General features: G+C 47.5%; 1 protein-coding gene across 1 annotated transcript in view; it reads left to right on the forward strand.

Moving 5' to 3' along the window:
* Nucleotides 1–1394: 1394 nt before the first annotated feature.
* BRINP2 (BMP/retinoic acid inducible neural specific 2) overlaps nt 1395–18796 on the forward strand; it is a 90135-nt gene continuing 72733 nt past the window's right edge. Inside the window, exon 1 of the mRNA XM_019728423.3 lies at nt 1395–2158. The gene's annotated coding sequence lies outside the window, so the exon portion shown is untranslated. The remainder of the gene's footprint in view (nt 2159–18796) is intronic.

Genomic DNA, 18796 nt, shown 5'->3' on the forward strand with positions numbered 1-18796 from the left:
GGGATATTTCTAATTTCCCCCCATTCATTCAGAACATCTGGCTCCCTGATGCTTTTTAGCTAATCCTAATTTATATTACTTTGGCATTCATCAAACCTCTGCATTCTTTTATTTTTTGCTGTTGTATTTTTCTTTTTCTTTTTTTTTTTTTTACAAAATAATCTTGATGTTGCTCTCCACTCAAGAAACTGAACCAAAACACTTCTCTCCCTTTCTGGCTGCGTATTCACCTCTGTATATTTCCCTCACCACATGATTTAGTGGGAACCCCCTAAATTCCTTTGCAGGCTTCAACCCCCAGTTCTTCTGTTGCATTGGAGTTTTCTTCAACTATTAGTTTCCCCTGCTCTTGCCGAAATTTAGTGCAGTATGCTAGCTCGCTAGACACAATTCAGTTTTCTATCCTCATTAGTACATCAAGAATATATTTCACACTGATTCAATATTTCTTTCTCCCCCCACACCCCAGTTCACAGGCTCAGCAACAGCACCTGCTTCATAGAAACAAGGCTGGTCCTGTTCTGAATCTCTGGTCTTCCTTTAAAAACCAAATGGAGGCCCACAGTCCCTCTTCCTGACACACACGGAAGTGAAAGAAGACACACAGAGGGAAACACCACAGGCAAAACAATTCTCTCTTTTGGAAGCAGGACATTTCCCCCCCACCCCCTTAATTTCTCCCCAAGGGTTTTTCTTGCCTTTGTCTTCACAATCCTGGTTTGGGGACAGAATGTTTCTTGATTTAGCGGGTCCTCTCTCCACTCTTCTTACTGAGTTTCTCCTGTCTTCTCTCTCTCTTCCTCTCTCTCTCTCTCTCTCTCTCTCTCTCTCTCTCTCTCTCTCTCTCTCTCTCTCTCTCTCTCTCACACACACACACACACACACACAGTGACAAAGTATTTCTCACTTGGGGGCTCATTTCCGTTTGGGACCAAGAGGCTAAACTACACAAAACAACTGAATAAAACTCCAATTATTAAGAAAATGTGTCAGATGGGCCCCTATCTCTGAGAGTTCTAGCTAAGCAAGCACACAAAATGGTCTGGGACAAATGATCACTGTAACTCCGGAAGGTGAGAAGAACATGTAATCAGCTCCCAGGCTTCTCCCCGGTCCTCCGCCTTCTTACACTCTCCAACTCCCCAGCGGGGGATTTACCCAAACCTTCCTAACCCACGCCAGAAAGTCCCTGCTACCAGGCTGCGGGGGTTAAAAGAGCTGGTCCCTCGCCTGCCCGTTGACCAAAGGACACAGCCGGTGAGGCTCCGAGCCCGCCCCCTGCCAAGCCGCCAGCCAATGGGCGCCTGTGGGGACTGTGGCTCTGCGTCCCATTGGCTGCCAACCTACGTGCATAAGAAAGAGAGGCAGGCCGGGCAGCATTGTTATCTTAAGACACTCATCTGGTGTCTGAGTCTGCAGGTGACACGGCTTAGGTGCAGAGCGCAGAGTCGGAGCTGGAACGCGCGGCTGCAGCCGGAGCTGGAATCCGCCCGCCTCGCCTCGGGAGCTGCGGGCAGCAGCTGGACAGATCCTCCGCAGCGCGGGCGCAGCCCGTTTGCACCGGCCCGGGGACGTGCACCTGCCGCCAGGCGCCAGCGCAGAGACAGGGCTGCGGGCAGCCGAGCCGGCACTGAAGCCGGGGGAACGGGCTTTGCCCATGTGCGGGGCACTGACTTCGGGAGAGATGAAGGGCCGGTGAGTCCCTTCAGAGTTGCAAGCAAGACAAGAGCTTGGGTTTCCCCTCTGCGGACGGACAGGGGACACCCCCGACTGGGTGTTGCACTTTCCTTCCCTCTCCCCGCCGCGTGCTCCCCGGCTCAGCGGCGCCGAAGCCCCACTTCAAACCTGCTTCGGGTGCCGGGGATCCAGGCTGCTCAGTGGGGAGGCAGCCGGCAAGCGGTAGCGCGGCGGCGGCAGCGGCCAAGCCGGGAGCAAGAGAATTTGAAAAGAGACTTCCTTTGCCTCTCACCCGCTGAAGCGGAGGCATTCGCTTTTCCCAAATGAGAAAGAACCACGAGAAATCATGAAGTAGAAACTTTGGAAAGCTGCCACTGGAAATGTTGCACGAAAACCTGGGATCTGTTAGGAGTCTCCTTCCAGTCAGTGGAGGTTTGGGGAGCAGCTGATACAGCCAGGAGGGCTCTTGCAAGGATTCAAGGTAACGGTGCAGGCTTTGGGTGATTTTTCTCCATCCCCGTCTCCTTGTCCTTTCGGTGTGTCCCTTGGGGAGGGGATCATTTGCCCCCCTACAACCCTCTCGCCCTGGTTCCTGGCAGTTGCAGGCGGAGGGAATGATCCCACGTCTCAGTTTCTGTCTGGTGGAGCTGAGCAGTGGACTTTGGGGTTTAGCTAGAGATGGCCCTCTTACTGCTCCCTGGTGTTGCATGGCTGTCACAGCTTGGGAACTCTGCCTGACCTATATTGCTTTTAAGTCCTCAAAGTTAGTGCAACTCCCATTAGCTTCAGAAAATCCAATTGGGCTGCATAATTACTGAAATGACAAGGGCTTTTGCCTACCGGTGCGGAGGCTCCACTCAACTGCACGCGGTTCACTGTTTGGGAAGGACCCACAGAGGTGGGGTTGTGATACGTGATACATGTATACGTCCATCGTCCCAGGTCCATGAAGCTCTGTGGCATGTCTGTAGAGGTCAGTGTCTTTCTCCGATGAACATGCAGCCAAGAAAAAACATTCTGAAGTGAACCCTGTGGGTTGCAAAGAGTGTCCCCAGGGTGGTGGCAGAAGCCCCTTGGTGGAGTTGAGCCTGGCAACACCCTGGAGACACACTGCTGTGCTGGAAGGAGGCTGACATTAGCTGGCGATCGCTCTCCCTGCTTTTGTGATCATCTGGGTACACGGTCTAACGCTGCCTGTGGGGTGCGTGTGTGTCTGTCTGCGCTCACAGCTGTATGCAGGAAGCGGGCTGCCAACACAACCACCGTGCGTATGCAGCTCTGCCCAGGCCCCAGATGCTGAAGTGTTCCTTTCTCGTAGGAGTCTGAACTTGCGAGATGCTGTTTCAGCCCAGAGGAGTTTTCTCCTCACCAAGCAGTCCCTCTGTGTGGTACATATTTATCCAGGCTGTATAGACCTAAGCCAAATATCAACTAATAAGCAAGCTAATGCACTGTAACGTAATTGAACAGGCCCCTGTGTAAAGAACTGTGGGTGTGCTCTTGCTAGCCCTCGGAGCCGGACGCCCTGAGCAGGAAGAAATGTTTTGTTCAAAGGATAGCAATTCAAACAGACCATGCTTACAGCTGGGCAATCTGGGCCTTCTCCAACAGGGACAATAACATGTGAGCACAGACCAATCAGGAGGTTAAAGGCAGACTGCCAACCAAGTATTTCTGCCTCTGTCGTTCTCCAGACATGGGCATGTTGAAGGGACACTCGCTGACCACGCTCTCTAGAATACATGCAATGCCAGTATTAACCAAGCAGCTCGAGTCTTTTTACAGAATCCCCTGGGGGGCAGTCTGCTGACATCAGGCAACAGCTAAGTAATGCTGGAGTTGGTGTGTGTTCCCTCTTCACTTCACACACGTGTGTGTGTGTGTGTGTGTGTGTGTGTGTGTGTGTGTGAGAGAGAGAGAGAGAGAGAGAGAGATTTGTTGAAGGCAGGACTCTTGGAGTTCTCTCTCAGCCAGAATAAGTTGCTTTGCAGTTGGGGGCATGACCAAGCAAAGCTACCATGATGGTCCTGAAACCTTACCAGTGTCACAGCTGCTGCCTACTATGGGGGAAGATGCATACTGGGGTAGGTGAGGCGCGTGGGTCCTGTGAAATGTTCGAGGGAGAGGAAGCAAATGTCAGACTATGGTCTTCCCTGCTGGAGGGCAGCTGCCCCCAAAGGGTCTGACAGCTGGCTGCGGCCATGGAGAAGACAGAGCATCCTGACCCTGGCTGCTCCCTCCTCATCAAAAATGGGGCCGGCTTTGTCTCCCGGCCTGGAGTGATGTGTGCTGCAGTGTGGACACAAGAAAGCAGGAAAGGAGGGAAGGGCTGGGGAGGGAGGAGCGTTCCTGCCCTGTTAGCTCTGGGCCAGTCTCAAGGATGGCGAGCGCCTTCTCCCTTTTGGCCTTTGAAGATCATCCTCTGGGCGTTACTTTCTGGCTTCCTAACAGGTTGTTTACTGAGCAAGGCCAGAGGGCAGAGAAGATCCCTGCGTCATCAACTCCTGGTCCCCTTTCCCCAGGCAAAGGCTAGCCCCTGGGGAGCAGCACATCTCATAAAGGAGATTCCCTCCGGGAAGATGCTCCAAACTCCCTCCCTGGCGCACAAACAAGAGGTAATCTGGACGGACTGGAGACGTCTGCGTGGGCACTTTCTGCTGACTGGGGTGCTTAGTGCCGAGGTTTCCTACTTAGTGTTTTGTTTTCCCCATTGTGCAGTGTATTTTTGGTGATTCAACTCTTTCTCTGAAATAAGACCTTGTCTACATTTTATAATGGCATCCTTCCCAAAATGCTGGGAGCATTTTAGGGAGCTCATCTAATTAATCCTCACATGGCTTCTTGTCTCATTTGTCTTTGATTACCCTAAGAAATAGAGGTAGAATGATTTTAGCCTCTTTCTTGGAAAAGCGAGGGCAGAGAACCTTGGAAAGATAAACCAACTGCTTTCCTCTGGGTCAGACGGCAATGAAGGGGAACTATCGGGTGGGGTGTGGGTCTCACCACTGCTAAACCAACCCCAGGCTCCACGATTTCTCCGAAGGACTGGTTGAATTTTTATAACTGTGGTTTGTTTCAGTGGTTCTGTTTTCTAGAGGGACTGGAGGTTGCAGTGGCATAGAGCTTCCCCTCTGGCACTGACCCAAGGACGGTGAGGGGTAAAAGTCTTCTAAGACCTTGCGTTTACCCTCAGTGATCTTACAGTCTAGTTAGGAAAATAGGCTATCCTCTGGGAAAAAGGTAAGTGGCAGTGTACATTCTAAACAGCAGTTCAATCCGAGAGATTCGTGAGGCTGACCTAATTAGTCCACGATTGATTTGTGCAGATAATGGGAGCTGTCAGTATTCTAAGGAGGGAGGATTTGAGGTGTGCCAGGGAGGATGGGTGGGATTTGTTTGGAGAGGGAGAAATGGAGAAAGGACTCCAGCTGACAGATGCTAAAAGCAGCAGAGTAGAAAGGCTGTATATATCAAGCTTGAGTATTTCCTTGGGGTTTTACCCTGTGCCATGTCTCCCCTCAGACTCTGGGAATACTACACATCTGGGTTAATTATTGGCCTAGAGGAAGCTGCCCTCAGACCAGGCAGAGGACTCGGGAACGTTGGGCATCTCATTAGGAGTTAGAAATGACCTAGCCTCCCACTCTCAAGCCTAATCCATACATTATGGGAAAAATAGCGCGCCAGGTCAGGGAGCTTATCAACAGCATATTAAATAAATTGAATGAAGCTATTGGGGAAAGCAAGAAAAATTCAAGAAAACGTGAGGCAATCTTCTCATATTTTAGCATCAGACACTCCTAAGAGAGAGCCTTGCTTTTCCTCTAGTTCTATTTCCCCACCCAAATGTCCTTATTGGGGTTTACTTGGAGCCAGCAAAATGCCAAAGCCTTTAGGCATTTCGCACTGAGTAGATTTTCAATTTTAAGATTCTTGAGCGTGCCCATGTCCATAACCTCTTGTCTCGCCTCCTCTTTCCCTTTTAATAAAACATATGCTGTAGCAGTCCCAAAGGAGGAGACCACAGAAAAGCAGAAGGGGTGGGGTTGGGATTGCCTGCAGCTGTACCACGGGGCACTGTGACTGCTCAGCTGAGCAGCAGAGGGGACAGGCCATCGACCAGCCTGGACAGCTCCAAGGAAGGGCCAAGGGTTGCCGACCACCAGGAGATGGCTGTGAACGGGCAGCCACACACCTTTGCTCTAGACCAGGAAGCTGGTCTCCTGGAGAGGGGCTCAGGCAAAGCCACAGTCCTGCGAGGGAACTGGTGACACAACCACTCTAGTCACTGGTCTTCACGTGGTTTCAGACATGTATTCACCCTGCATGTCACTGGTTGCTTGGGTGGCCCCCTTCCCACATGGAGAAAGTCCCTATCAAGCACTGAGACTGGAATGATTTGTCTGAAGTCACAGCATATTTGCTCTCAGGCCCAGAGGAAAATCCCCAAGAACCCAGTGTCTCTGATTGCGCAGCCCCAGGAGTTCACTCTGGGGACAAGTCCTGAGGGACACAGACTTTCTCTTAAAAAGCCTCCCCTAGGCCTTGTTGTCACCTTGGTTTCCTGTGTTAAATGACCATGCAGCTGGACAGGGGGGCAGATGCCTTTTCTCTTTCTGATTCACAAATAAACATGGCCATGTTTGGGGGGCTAAGGTAGAGGTCCAGGCCCTACATGGGTGGCCACCGATTGTGGGTGAAAGCCTCTTCTCTTTGGGAGTCAAGAGACAGGCAGCTCAGTTATGCTTCAGACTGGGGACTGCCCTGGGCACGTCTCACCTGACCAATTAGGATGCAGGCTGATTTCCTTTGAAATCATCACTCTGCCATGCAGATGGACGTAAAATGGAGTAACATGGTGACAGCATGGAATCGTCAACATTCAGTTCCTTTTACTAAAGCTCGCATGAAATGCAACTATTTCTGGGATGCTTGACTGAGCATGGGGTGCGGGCTGTCTGATACCTCACAGGACTGAGCCCAGCCTGCCCTGCGTTACCGATGCTCCAGCACTAACCATGCGGGGCCCTCAAGCACCTGTGTGCTATAACATACACACTGAATTTTGAAGACTTAGTTCAAAAAAAAAAAGTAAAATATCTCATCGGTATTTTTTAAATGTGAATTACATGTCAACATGAGAATATCCTGGATATTTTGGGTTACATAAAATACAAGAAGATTAGTTTCATCCATTTGTGTGTCCTCTTTAATGTGGCCACTAGAAAAGGTAACACCATATACGTGGTTCGCATTATATTTCTTTTGACAGTGCTGGTCTAGACCCTGCAGAGTGGTGGCAGGTAATGTGGACAAAGGGCAGAGGCAGGAGGCAGGAAGACCCAGAGATGTGAAAAGAGAGAACATAGAGAGAGGGGTGCCGAGCAGCGCAGAGAGCCCCAGGCCGTGTGTTTCTGAGCTCTAAAGTCAAGGGGGGTACAAAGAGATACACTGGCTCCTATTTGAGGGGGACCTCATCAACTGGGGCTCAGCCCACCCAAAGTGTTTGTGGAGCTTTGCATCTCTCAGTTCACATGCAAACAATTAGCAGATAGGCAATCTGGTAGTTTTGTCCTAATATTTTCGAGTTTCTACCTGACAGTCAAAATACTTGTAACCAAGTAAATTATCTTTAGGGTCTCACTGCAAAGTGTGAGGACACAACCATTGGGATCCGCTGGCTGTGTTTCATTTTCCAATCCCCTTCTCCTTCTCATCTCTACCACGTTACCATTTTTTCCTTCTGAGAGCTTTCCTTCGAATCAGATATGTTGATAGCATGGCGGGGTGGGGGGGGAGAATGTTTTACAAAATTTTTACAAAATGTTTCACAATCTTTCTCTCACCTGATCCTCACAATATTCCAGTGGGCTGGTTAATATCTCCATTCAAAGTTCTCCATGATCCGGCCCCAAACACCTTTATAACTTTGTTTTCTAACCCTCCTCTTTGTATGTACTTCATTCAGTCTTGCTTAATCAAACTGCTCTACTTCCTGTTCGTCAATGTTACTATGGAAAGTAGGGATGACTACCTCTCTGAGCCTCAGTTTCACCATCTAGAAAATAAAAAATACTAATGCCCCATTTTTCAAAGAGTTGTTCTGACTGTTAAATGAGATAAAATACTTGAGGTGCCAGGGACATGGCAGATGCTCAAGAAATGCCCATCTCCTTCCTCACCAGGGGTCTTTCTTCACTTTGATATCGCCAACGTTCAAATGTGAGCTTATTACACACCAATTTCCCACACAAAACATTCCCATTCTCTAAATTCCCTGCTTTGGTTAATGGCATAACCAACCCCCCAGAGACATAATTAAGAAATATGGGTTGTCCTGGGCTCCACTTTCTCTCGCACAGCCCCCCACAGCCAATCAACCCCCAAGACCTGACAAGGTTCACCTCCTAATGATTTCTCAAAGCCATCCTCCTTCCTCCCGCTTCCCTCTTCCTGCCACTCGCTTTTGTCACGTCCTCATCCCTTCTGACCTGGACTTTCCCAATACTTGGTCTCCCTGTTCTGTCCCTGGAAAGGCTAGCCAGACCAGTCTCCTCCTTGTAGTTAGGGTGACCTTTCAAAACGGTAAATTTGATTATGTGTCTCCCCTTATTGTGATTCTCCAGTGACTCCCACCACTCGCAGAATAAAATCCAAATCTCTTAGGATGACCAACAGGAGCTCCTTCATGAGCTGGTCTAACAGCCTCTCCTTGCATCTCTCCACATCCCTCTTGTCACTCCAGCAACCAGAAACAAGGGGCTGCTCCATCTTGGCATAGCACTCAAAGGCTGTTAGACGTGCTGTGTTGTTTTCTTGCAGAACCTTCCTGTGCTCTGTTCTCTGTTTCCTGAGGGTTACTGAGTTTCAATATTCTAAGGATTATCTCCTCTGTGAAGACTTCCCTGAGACTCTAGGAAAGAATTAATTGCCTCCTTCTCTACACGCCTACGCATCTCATGCAAACTCTGTGTTTGTACTCTACCCACCACACTGTAATGATTTGTTTATGTGGCTATCTCCTGCACACAGAGGCAGGGTTGGGGTTGGGTTGTAAGACATACTTCTCAGGAAATATTTATTTGGTATATTATTACAAATATGTGCCGGGAACTCTTCTTAGGCACTGGGAATTCAGCAGTGAACAACAGATCAAAGTCCTGCCGTCAAGTTGCTCATATTCTAGAGGGAAGGTAGGGTGGTAAACACAATACTGACTATTATTAACATCGCTGATTATAGCTAATGCTTTAATAGCATTTATGTGCCGGCACCGTAATGAAAGCGTCTACATACATTAACTCATTTACTTCATCGAATTATCCTATAATTCCCGTTTTAATAATTCCTATATTCCCATTTTATAGAGGATCCATTGGAGGCTCAGAGAGGTTAAATAATTTGTCCAAGGTCACACAGAGAGCAAATGGGGTAGCTGGCATTCTAACCCAGTTCAGATTCCAAGTCCATATTGTTTATTACTATGGTATCCAGGAAAACAAACATTTAAACAAAGAAATGAGAGAATTTTTAGGTGCTGATAATGAAAAAGATTATTAAAATAGAGTATTATAGGAAAGAGTGATGGAGGTGGTTGTCAGGAAAAGGTCTCTTAGAGGAGGGAACATTTAAATTGAGACCTGATTTTTCAATTGAGGAAGTAGAAAGTCCAGGGGAGGATAGAATGTGGGGATCTAAAGAAGAGAAAGTGTACTCTGTCACCAAGCCTCTCGCTGCCATGATGTCTGCCCCTCACCCCTGGAGGTACCAGACTTGGTCCCTGGTGGTCTTGGGGAGCAGCAAATTGTCCAAATGTTCCCAAACCCCTCTGCCATCAGTCCACTTGTCCTTTCTGTTCTTTTGGGTTAAGACATATCTCACAAGGCACCTGGTTTGCCTCTCTCCACAAAGGTAGAAGGTGTGGACATACAGACACATACGCACGCACGCACACACCCACGTGCATCCCTGCTCTGCCGCACCACTTTATTTCACTTCTGTCCTGTGAATGACGTGTCATCAAAACCTTAGTGAAGTGACAGGCACAGGCACAACCAAAGGTTGGAGGCAACCCAAAGACATGAGCAAAAGGGGAAAAGAAAATTCTTTTTTAACAGGATGAGAAGTGAATTGGACTGGAGGGAGAAATGGGAATTTGATCAGGGAGGGAGATGCCGAGGGGGTGGGGCGGTGGGGCTTCTAAGATGCTCACTGTTCTCTTTCCTGACCTGGGTGGTAGTCTGTGCTATCCTTTTCCATATATATGTGCATATATGTACCCATGTATGCACACGCATACACATACATACACACAACAGCCGTGTATGCACATACATACACAAGTATCTTCTCTACGAATAGTTCCCATAGTAAGAATAAAGAAATGATTTGGAGAGCCGGTGAAACAGGTGAGCCAAGTTCATACATATTCAATATACATCCAAAGCCTGCTTTAGGATAAAAACTATACTAGGTCCGTGTTTACTTATATTATCTCATTTAATTTCTATTACAACCTTATGAAGTAAGTATCATTCCTGTTTACAGACTGAAACTGAGGAAGGCAAAGCACAGAGGAGGTGCCATTCAGAGCCAGGCCTCCTGTCCCTGCACCATGCCCCTGCCTTCCTGGCAGGAAAGCTCTGAGAGTCTGCAAGGTGGGGAGAAAAGGCCTGTGACCTCGGGGTCAAATCTGGGCTTCAATCTAGTCTTAGCCACTTGCTGTGTGACCTTAGGTATGTTCTAGAACCTCTCTGAGCTTCAGCATCCCCTCTAGGAAAATGGCAACGATAACCCCTTGTCTTCTACAAACATCACGAAGATGAACAGCGATTTAAAACTATCAGCAAACGGCTGCTGTTTTCAGCTGTTGCTTTTGTGTCCCTAAGCAGGAAAGCTGCTAAGACAGAATTCCACGGAGAGCAACGATGGCGCTTAGCTGGGGTCAGTGTCGGTAGTAGCTTCCCTGTATTCTGTCCCATGCCAGCGAATCAGGCACTTCCTGGCAGTTGTTACCATATGCCAGGCACCACGCTAAGTGCTTCGCAGGCATTGTCTCATTTAATCACCTAACAACTCTCCGAGAAGGGCTGTTATCTTTTGTTTATAGATGAGGAAATTAACATTCAGAGAGATTCAATAACTAACCCAAGGTCACACAACCAGGTAGTGGCAGAGCGTGGGTTTGCATCCAAGTTTGTTAGATCCCAAAGCACAGGCTCTGGGGACCCGGCCTTTGGCACTGTGATCACTGTCTTAGGTCATGTCCAGGGGAAGGGCAGCTTTGTGGTCAAGGTCAGGGTAACTGCACCAGGATCTGTGCTCCATGAGTCGGGTGGGATGGAGGCATCACGAGACCCTCCGGGCATTTCTGGGCAGGCTAAGCGGGTGGGTGCCCATTCAAAACTGCCGTACAGTTTCAAGTGTCCTGCTTTACATACTGGGCACTTGGTGTGTGACGGCTGAATCTTTCAAGTGTCTCTGTTTCTGAATACAGGTGTGCTCCTTTTTCAAAAGAGCAGGCTTTCAAAACAAATAAAATAAGAGTTGAGTGTCCTTAGGCTTGGAGGAAAAGGTTTCTGTGAGTTATACAAGGATATGTTAGCAGTGGTTTTTTACCTTTCACAAAAGCAGATGGCGCTAATGAAGTAAACCCTTACCTGGAACCCCAATATATGAAGCAGAGAAAACCAGACCGCCCTGATTGGACCCGGCCTGGGGGCCTGGAGCTCCCCCACCTGTCCCTTCTCTTTCCTCACCCATAAGTGGGAGGCATCTCCTTGAAACCTAAAGGCTGTCCAAAACACATTGAAAATTACCATACTACAGAATTCCTTTGAAAAGCAAAACTTGTGATTCATTTAAAATAACAGGTGACATAGCACATTGATTTTAAAATACGAGACACTCAGCGACCCCCACACATCTAAGAAGTTCAGTGAGCCTAGGACACATGACTGTCATTCCCCTTTGTCCCTGATGACTGAAGATGCATGAAGTTCAATGCCTGTGAACAAACGCCCGCTGTGTGTCCGGCACGGGCTGCACCCTCTACAACCAGCTGTAAGATGTCAGTCAATGCTAGCAACTCCCCACAAAGGAAATATTGTTGTTCCCATTTTAAAGATGAGAAAAATTAAGTATAGAGAGGTGAAGTCAATTACCCAAAATCTCACAGCTTGTGAGTTAGTAGAGTTGGGATTCAAACCCAAGTCATGGGGTGGGTTAGAGAGCCAGAGTCTTGCCACCAACCCCTGCAGCCTCTTTCACCATAAATGGGGAGTAATACGGCTTCTCTCGAAGTTACTTACTTTTCACAATACTCCTCAGTTGCGAGATTTTACAGAACAATGCTCTCTGGACCCTCTGGCCTTCAGTGCTTCTACTTCTATAGGGCACTGAGGTCTCTTGGGACCTGGGCTGTGGTCCTCCCTCACTGTCCCTTCCCTTCTTCATCCCCAGCCACAGGGACAGCCTGGCCATCAGTGTGCAGCCCCAGGGGAGGGGGCGGTGGGCTGGGTGACTAGGGGACCCTGCTCTCTTCCTCTCTCCCAGGCCTGTGCAGCTTCCTAAGCACCAGTTTGGTAGACAGGGCTTCCTGGAAGAGCGTGGGGTGGGGCTGCAGAGGGAAGTCCTTGGGATCTCCTTGAGGCCGAGGGATGCTTAAGCCTCAGTAAGGAGAGTGGGGGCAGTTCATTTCTGCCTCCCCCTCACTTGCATTCAGCCATTTAGCATACTATAAATAGGGCGTCAGGCAGGAGCAGGGGGGTGGACGAGCAGTGTTCCGCGGGTGATGGGGTCCAGGGGTCTCCGTGCACGCGCCTCTTTGCGTTTCCGCAATCTTAGCTCCTTAGGATTTGAGCCCTTCAGGATAACGGAGCACAGTCAGCATCCTCCTGAAGCCTCGGGGCACTAGAGACCCCTAGAGGCCAAAGGCTGCGTTACAAGCCCCTCGTCCTGGAAGCGCACGCAAGGTTCCTAGAGGTGGTGGCTGGTACCTTTCCTAAAATCTTTGCCTGTAGTATGTGTGTGTGTGTTGTAGAAAGCAACCCTGGGGTCTTCCCTCCATCCTTGTTCCACCCATTCTCCCTCGGAAGGCCAGCACCCTCTGCTGCCAGCACCTACTCAACCCCTACAGCCACCAAAAGTCTGCCCTCCCTGGCAACTCCCTACCACCTCCTTCAAAATAATAGCTTTCCCTCGGGGCACTTCACACCTCTCAGTAACCTGATCAACTAATTTGCACTTAAGTATTAATGACTAATAACGATTTAATAGGCTGCCCTCTCAATTAACACTCAAGCATTTAGAAAGAGAAATTTACAGATTTTAACCTAAGTAGGAGACTTGTGTTTTTCCCTCTTGAGATGAACTATAGGCCCCTCAAAATGAACCGTGAAGACAGCTGGCCTTTCAGCACATATCCTGCATCATTGCTGAGCTCAGCAATGTTGGGGGGGGGGGTGCTGCACAGGCGGAGTCCCCCAGAAGTCCTGCTCTGATGCACAGTCCTTAAAGAGACTGCCTTGTGCTTTGGGGTTTGGGGGTGGGGAGAGAACACAGGAGACTCCGTCTCTGTTACCTCCTCCTCTAAAGCTAAATCAGGGCTTATTTGACCGAGAGAAACCCAAGGCCGCCAAGTCCATGATAACACCCACATGTCCTTCATTAAGAGAGGCCTGGAATGCAAGCGTTCACAGAGGTGCTTCCTGACATCTCTATATCATGTCTCTAGAGGTCTAATGGGCTTTCACTGACATGAGGTGACCTTGCCATCAAGAGAATAGGGTCAGGGATGATTGACTTGGGTTCAGGTGCTTGGCAGGCTCTGCTAGGTTCTAGCTATGTGACCTTGCCAAATTACTTAATTATGTAAGCCTCAGGCTACATACCCATCTGTCAAATGGGTGTAGTAAACTTTACATCATGGATTGCTTTAATGAAATGAAATAATGCAGAATTAGCACTCCCCAGAATGTCTGGTACATAAAGAGTACTCAATAAAAGACACTTTTTCTTAATCACCTTATTTTTATGCTGATTATTTTTTCCCTAGCCTAAACTCAGTTGTAGGGCAGCATTCAGAGGCTGTGTTTATTATTTAAAAGCAAGTGAAGCCACGGTTGGTTTGATAATGAACTCGAGTTCTTTCCAGGTGACAGCTCTGTATGAGATTCCCCCCAACCCTGCTTCATTTCTTTAAATGTATCTCACAAATGCAGTCAACAAAATGGATTTGGCAGTGACTTAAGACTTAATGCGTTTTGGAAAGAAAAAAAAAAAGCCATAACAAAAACTGGTTTGTTTCTGTGATATATGGTTCATGTGATATGACAAAAATCCATTTTTATGCTTAGGAAAATTGGCTAATTTTAAAACAGTTGACACGTGCCATATGCACATGGAGTAATGATAGAGTTTGCTCAGGCAAACAACAGAAGAACACAGAGCCAGTGATATTTCTGTTAGGGCTTCAGTCGGTTCAATTCTTATTTGGTGGCCGACCTCCTCCACAGAGGAGAGGAGAGTGACATGGAAAATGAACTGCCGGTGGCCTCAGGTGCTAGAGTCAGATATTCGATCATAAAGATACCAACTACCAACCTTGGGCCACGAACACCATGTTTTCATGACGTGAGTGAGAAGAGACTTAGAAACGTACCGATATAGTAAGCTTTACGTGCAAGAAAGGAAACAGTACAGAAAGATACTATCTGGATAAAAGGGGAGAAGCGTGCAAAGGATGCTGAATTGTTGAGCCAGCCCGATTGGGAGTGACCCCTGAACTTTGCCTGATCCTTTCTCCAGCCGGACACATGGATGGTTTTTGGACTTCAGACACTGCTTTCTCATGCCCTTAGGATCCTCTGCTTTACAGAATTGTATACATCACACTGAAAGGGGAATCCCACGCATTTTCCATTACTGCTAGTTAGGGCCAAGAGATTCCATGTGAAAATAAGATGCTGCACAGGTTGCATATGAAATAAGAAGTGATTATAAAAAGTTTAAGGCAGAGATAAGCTCTCTGTTATCTTGATGGCCCTACCGAAGATTGCTCCACTGCCAGTTCCTAGTATAGGTCAGCTAGATACCCAGCCCCATAACAGGCTAATGATACGTAGTCTACTTGATTTTTAAAAAAAAGGCTTTATTTTATTTTATTTCTTTCAAGGCAATATTTAATTAGTGACTGCAGAGGGAAAGAGCTGAGTAGCTTAGAGAAGGTTTATAGTTCAGGTCTGCAGGACTCAGCAATTTGACATTCTAATCCTGTTATTTCTCACCTGAAACTGAACAGAGTCAGCAGGGTTGGGTTTTTTTTTCCTCTCCCTATAATTCATCTAAGCTATTAGCTTTTCCCTCTCCTGACTTCCCGCTCTCATCCTTTGCTTCACTGACTTCTTTGTCCTGTTTGCTACTGCATTTTTTTCCCCAGGAATCAAACAACAAAACAAAACAAAATGAAAACCAATATCTTGGTGGTTCATTTGTGACTAAGCCATTTAGAAGAGAAATTAATTTTCCCTCTCTCTGCTTTAATTCCCAGAATGAGCCCGCAGTACCCCATGCGAACTTGACTCCTAAGGCGATTGCAGCCAAGGTCCTACAGGGATGCTCGGCAAGAGCGTGAGCAGTGTCTGGCCCTCGTTCCCTTCTCCATTATAGATTCTAAACACCTTGGAGCCAGCATCTGAGTCTTATGTGTATCCCGAGTTCCTTGACACAATACCTAGCACAGGGAAAACTTTCGATGTTTATGCAATTAAACAAACAAACCTCCCCATCTACCTCACGGAACCCACTTTTCAAGAAAATATGGGTTTCTGGGAAGTTAAAGTACCCTTCCTATTAAGGAATATGTAGTAGTCAGGATTTCAAATTTATATAATTCCCAAATTAGGGAAGTGTTTTCTTTAAGGCAGTGGTGCTCAAAATTTAATGTGCGCCTGGGGAGCTTGTTAAAATGCAGAATCTTCAGCCCCTCATGCAGACTGTCCGATCGTGTAGGGCTTGTGTAACATTCAGAAAACTGCCTTTTAAAAGCAGGTCATATAAAGACCACACTTTGAGAAATGCCAATTTGGGCCAATGCAAATGAAATGTCACCCAATACAGGTCAGTAAAACATTGGTGTCCCTTAAAGAGTTCGTGAGTGTCATGAAGAAAAACAGGTCTGTTCTTGCAAGAGTAGGGCGACATGGTTCTAGTTCCCTGCCACCCATCTCCTCACAACTGGAGGTGTACAAAGCGTTGAGATAGTGAGAGGGTCTGAAAAGCTCTTCAATAAAGAGACATGTTTTAACCAAATATTTCCAATATGCCTTGACCTTGAAACTCTTATTTGTTTTTTGATGTTATGGCTGAAACCCTATTAAGTTTTGCTGAATTTGGCATGGAACACGTTGCCATAAAGGAGTGGGCAGTACCTACGGGACAAGAAAGTTATCACAGCCCGGCTCTACTGCTATTAAATTTCCAGAGCAGAGAAGGGACAAAGTGAGCACAGAGCTGGGGAAAATCAGTGACCGTGGGGAATAGCTTATAGTCTGGAGAAGTGTTTGTTACAATAGCCATCATGTATTTGTTAAGCATTTAATGTTTACCAGGCACTACTCTACGTTTTTAACATGTATCAACTCAGTCACTTCTCAAAACAATCCTATGAGTCAGACACTTTTAGTATTCCCACTTCACTGAGGATGAAACGGAGACAGAGAGGCCAGTATCTTCTCAAGATCACACAGGTAGAGAGCAATAGGGTGGGATTGAACGCAAGCCATCTGCCTCCAGAGCCTGCCCCGTTAACTGCTCTATCAGACACAGTCTCTCCTCCAGTAGTGAGGTTCTGGAAATTTCTGCCAGGGAAGAATGAAAGCTCCAGAAGAGATAACCTATGTGGGAGCCATGCTCCTTCAATGCCCCAGGATTCTCTTCTATCCTTGAGAGCCTGGGATCATCGCCCTAAATTCGTCAGAGAATTTATTATGAAAGTCCCCCCCCCCCGCCCCGAGCCTCTGAAAGATTTTGCTGTATTTAAACACAAGATGTGCTTAGCAAAACAATCTGACAAGTATGATTCATGAAGAGCAATTAGCTGCAGTATCCGGTACCCACCAAATATCAAACTGGGCTAAAGATCTGACCAGCCTGCTGACACGTTGGCATGGAATGCAGCAGCCTGGCCCTTGTCTCTCTACCCCACTCTCAACCCCCTCCTGGTTCCTGGGCATGAGGAGAGTCTGTCCAGGGGCTAGCTGGGCTGGGTGACACAATTCTAATTTTGGCTTTTGGCAAGTTACTTCACTTCTCTGGCCCTGTTTCCTAATCTTTACACAAAGAGAGGAAAAGGGAGACTAATCGAGCCTACAATGCTGAAAGGAATAAATTAAGAGTGTGCACGTACTCACACACGCGTGCACGCAGGCACATGTGTACACACACACACACACACTGTGCTTATCCCATTGCTTGGCATAGGAAGGTATATTCAGCCTCTTGTACTTTCAGGGCCTGGAAATGACATGGTGGCAATAGGGACCTTCCCTTGTCGGTACCTTCAAAGATGTCAATGAGGAGATTGTGGGAAGTCAAACTTATGGTCCTGAGTGAGAAGGAACTGAGGAGGATACATCTTGGCTCCCAGATCCTGGATCTTTTCCAAAGTGCCTGTGGGATGTGTGTCACTGGGATTTACAATCCAACCAGGATTCTTGGCTACTTTCATTTCCTTCTTTGTAAAACATGAATACTACGAGGTACAGGCATATTTCACAGTAGAACTCTATACCTTCTTCATTAATGAAAGCTGGAGAACTGTCACATGGCGACGGCAGACAATTTTCCAAATACACGCCTTTCACCTGTATCTGATCTCCAAGGAACGAACTAATATGTGCCAAACATCATTTTAGACATTCTACAAATGCATACTGTACAGTCGCCCCTTCTAAGATCAGGAAGCTGGGATTTACCAAGCTTGTCATTAGCCTGAGGTCACACAAAATAGGGGGAGCAGAGGTTGAGCCCCAGTCACGCCTGACCAACTTGCCCTCAAAGAGGTACGGGAGGAAAGAAGGCAGGAGGGACAACTGAGGCCTGGCTCCTTAGTGATGGAGACTAAGAAAAAGCTACTTAGAATCACATCAGGATCTCTGGAAACAAGCCTGCCCAGCACCTCCTCTCAGGCCCCAAGCTCTGTGGCTCTCCTAAGTCAACTTTTTCCTGCTGTAGCATTTTCCCCCATCACTTAACAGAAAATGCTTACATTGCACCCAGGCTGACCGATGCACCATCAACCACCAGCACCCGAAGCCCACAGAGATAGCTGGTCTTCGTCCCCAGCTGCTTCAAAGGGTTTCCGTTCTGAACTTGTTCCTCTGCCCCCTGCCCCCAAACCCTTGGAAGTAATGAGGCTTAGTGGAAATGTCTCCCTCCCCAAATAAGCACGTACACTTACTGAATCGAGTTCTTCTCATTGCAGTTTTCCTTTGGATCAGGACTCAGGCATCCGGAGCATAGGGTTAGGATCAGGGTCAGATCAGGGACTGAGGGTTCCATCCCGGGGGCTTCACGAGCAGCCTGGGTGATCGCTGGTGAGGAGGAGGAGGGAAAAGAGAGGAGGAAAGTTTAACCAAAGCAGACCTCACAAAGGTTTTGCCAACCACTCCCATGTGGAGCATCTGCTCTTCTGCTCATAAGGAGTCAATTTTCCATGCCACTCATTTCATCATATAGCAAGCGGTCAAGGTCATGGAATCCGGACCAGGTTGGCCATGGGTTTATCATTGTTGGTTGAAGCTGAGTGGTGGGTACAGAGGAGTTAATTACATGATTCTTTCCACTTTTGTATATGTTTGGTAAAGGAGTATCATTAAAAGGATAAATATATATATAATGGCTTCTGGAGGAAAAGTGTCTTGAGTTGAAATTCCAGGACAACCTCTTTCTTCCTGTGTTATCTGGAGCCAATGATTTAGATTCTCTAAGCCTTTGTTTCCTTATCAATGTGATAGAGATGATATCTATCTGAAAGGACTATTATTGAAATTGAATGAAATAGTGAAAGAAGGAGCTTAGCCCAATGGCTGGCCTGTAATCAGGGCTGGAGAAGTAACAA

The sequence above is a fragment of the Rhinolophus sinicus genome, chromosome 11, assembly GCF_057876585.1.
Source record: "Rhinolophus sinicus isolate RSI-liver-muscle chromosome 11, RSI-T2T, whole genome shotgun sequence".
NCBI classification, from domain to species: domain Eukaryota; kingdom Metazoa; phylum Chordata; class Mammalia; order Chiroptera; family Rhinolophidae; genus Rhinolophus; species Rhinolophus sinicus.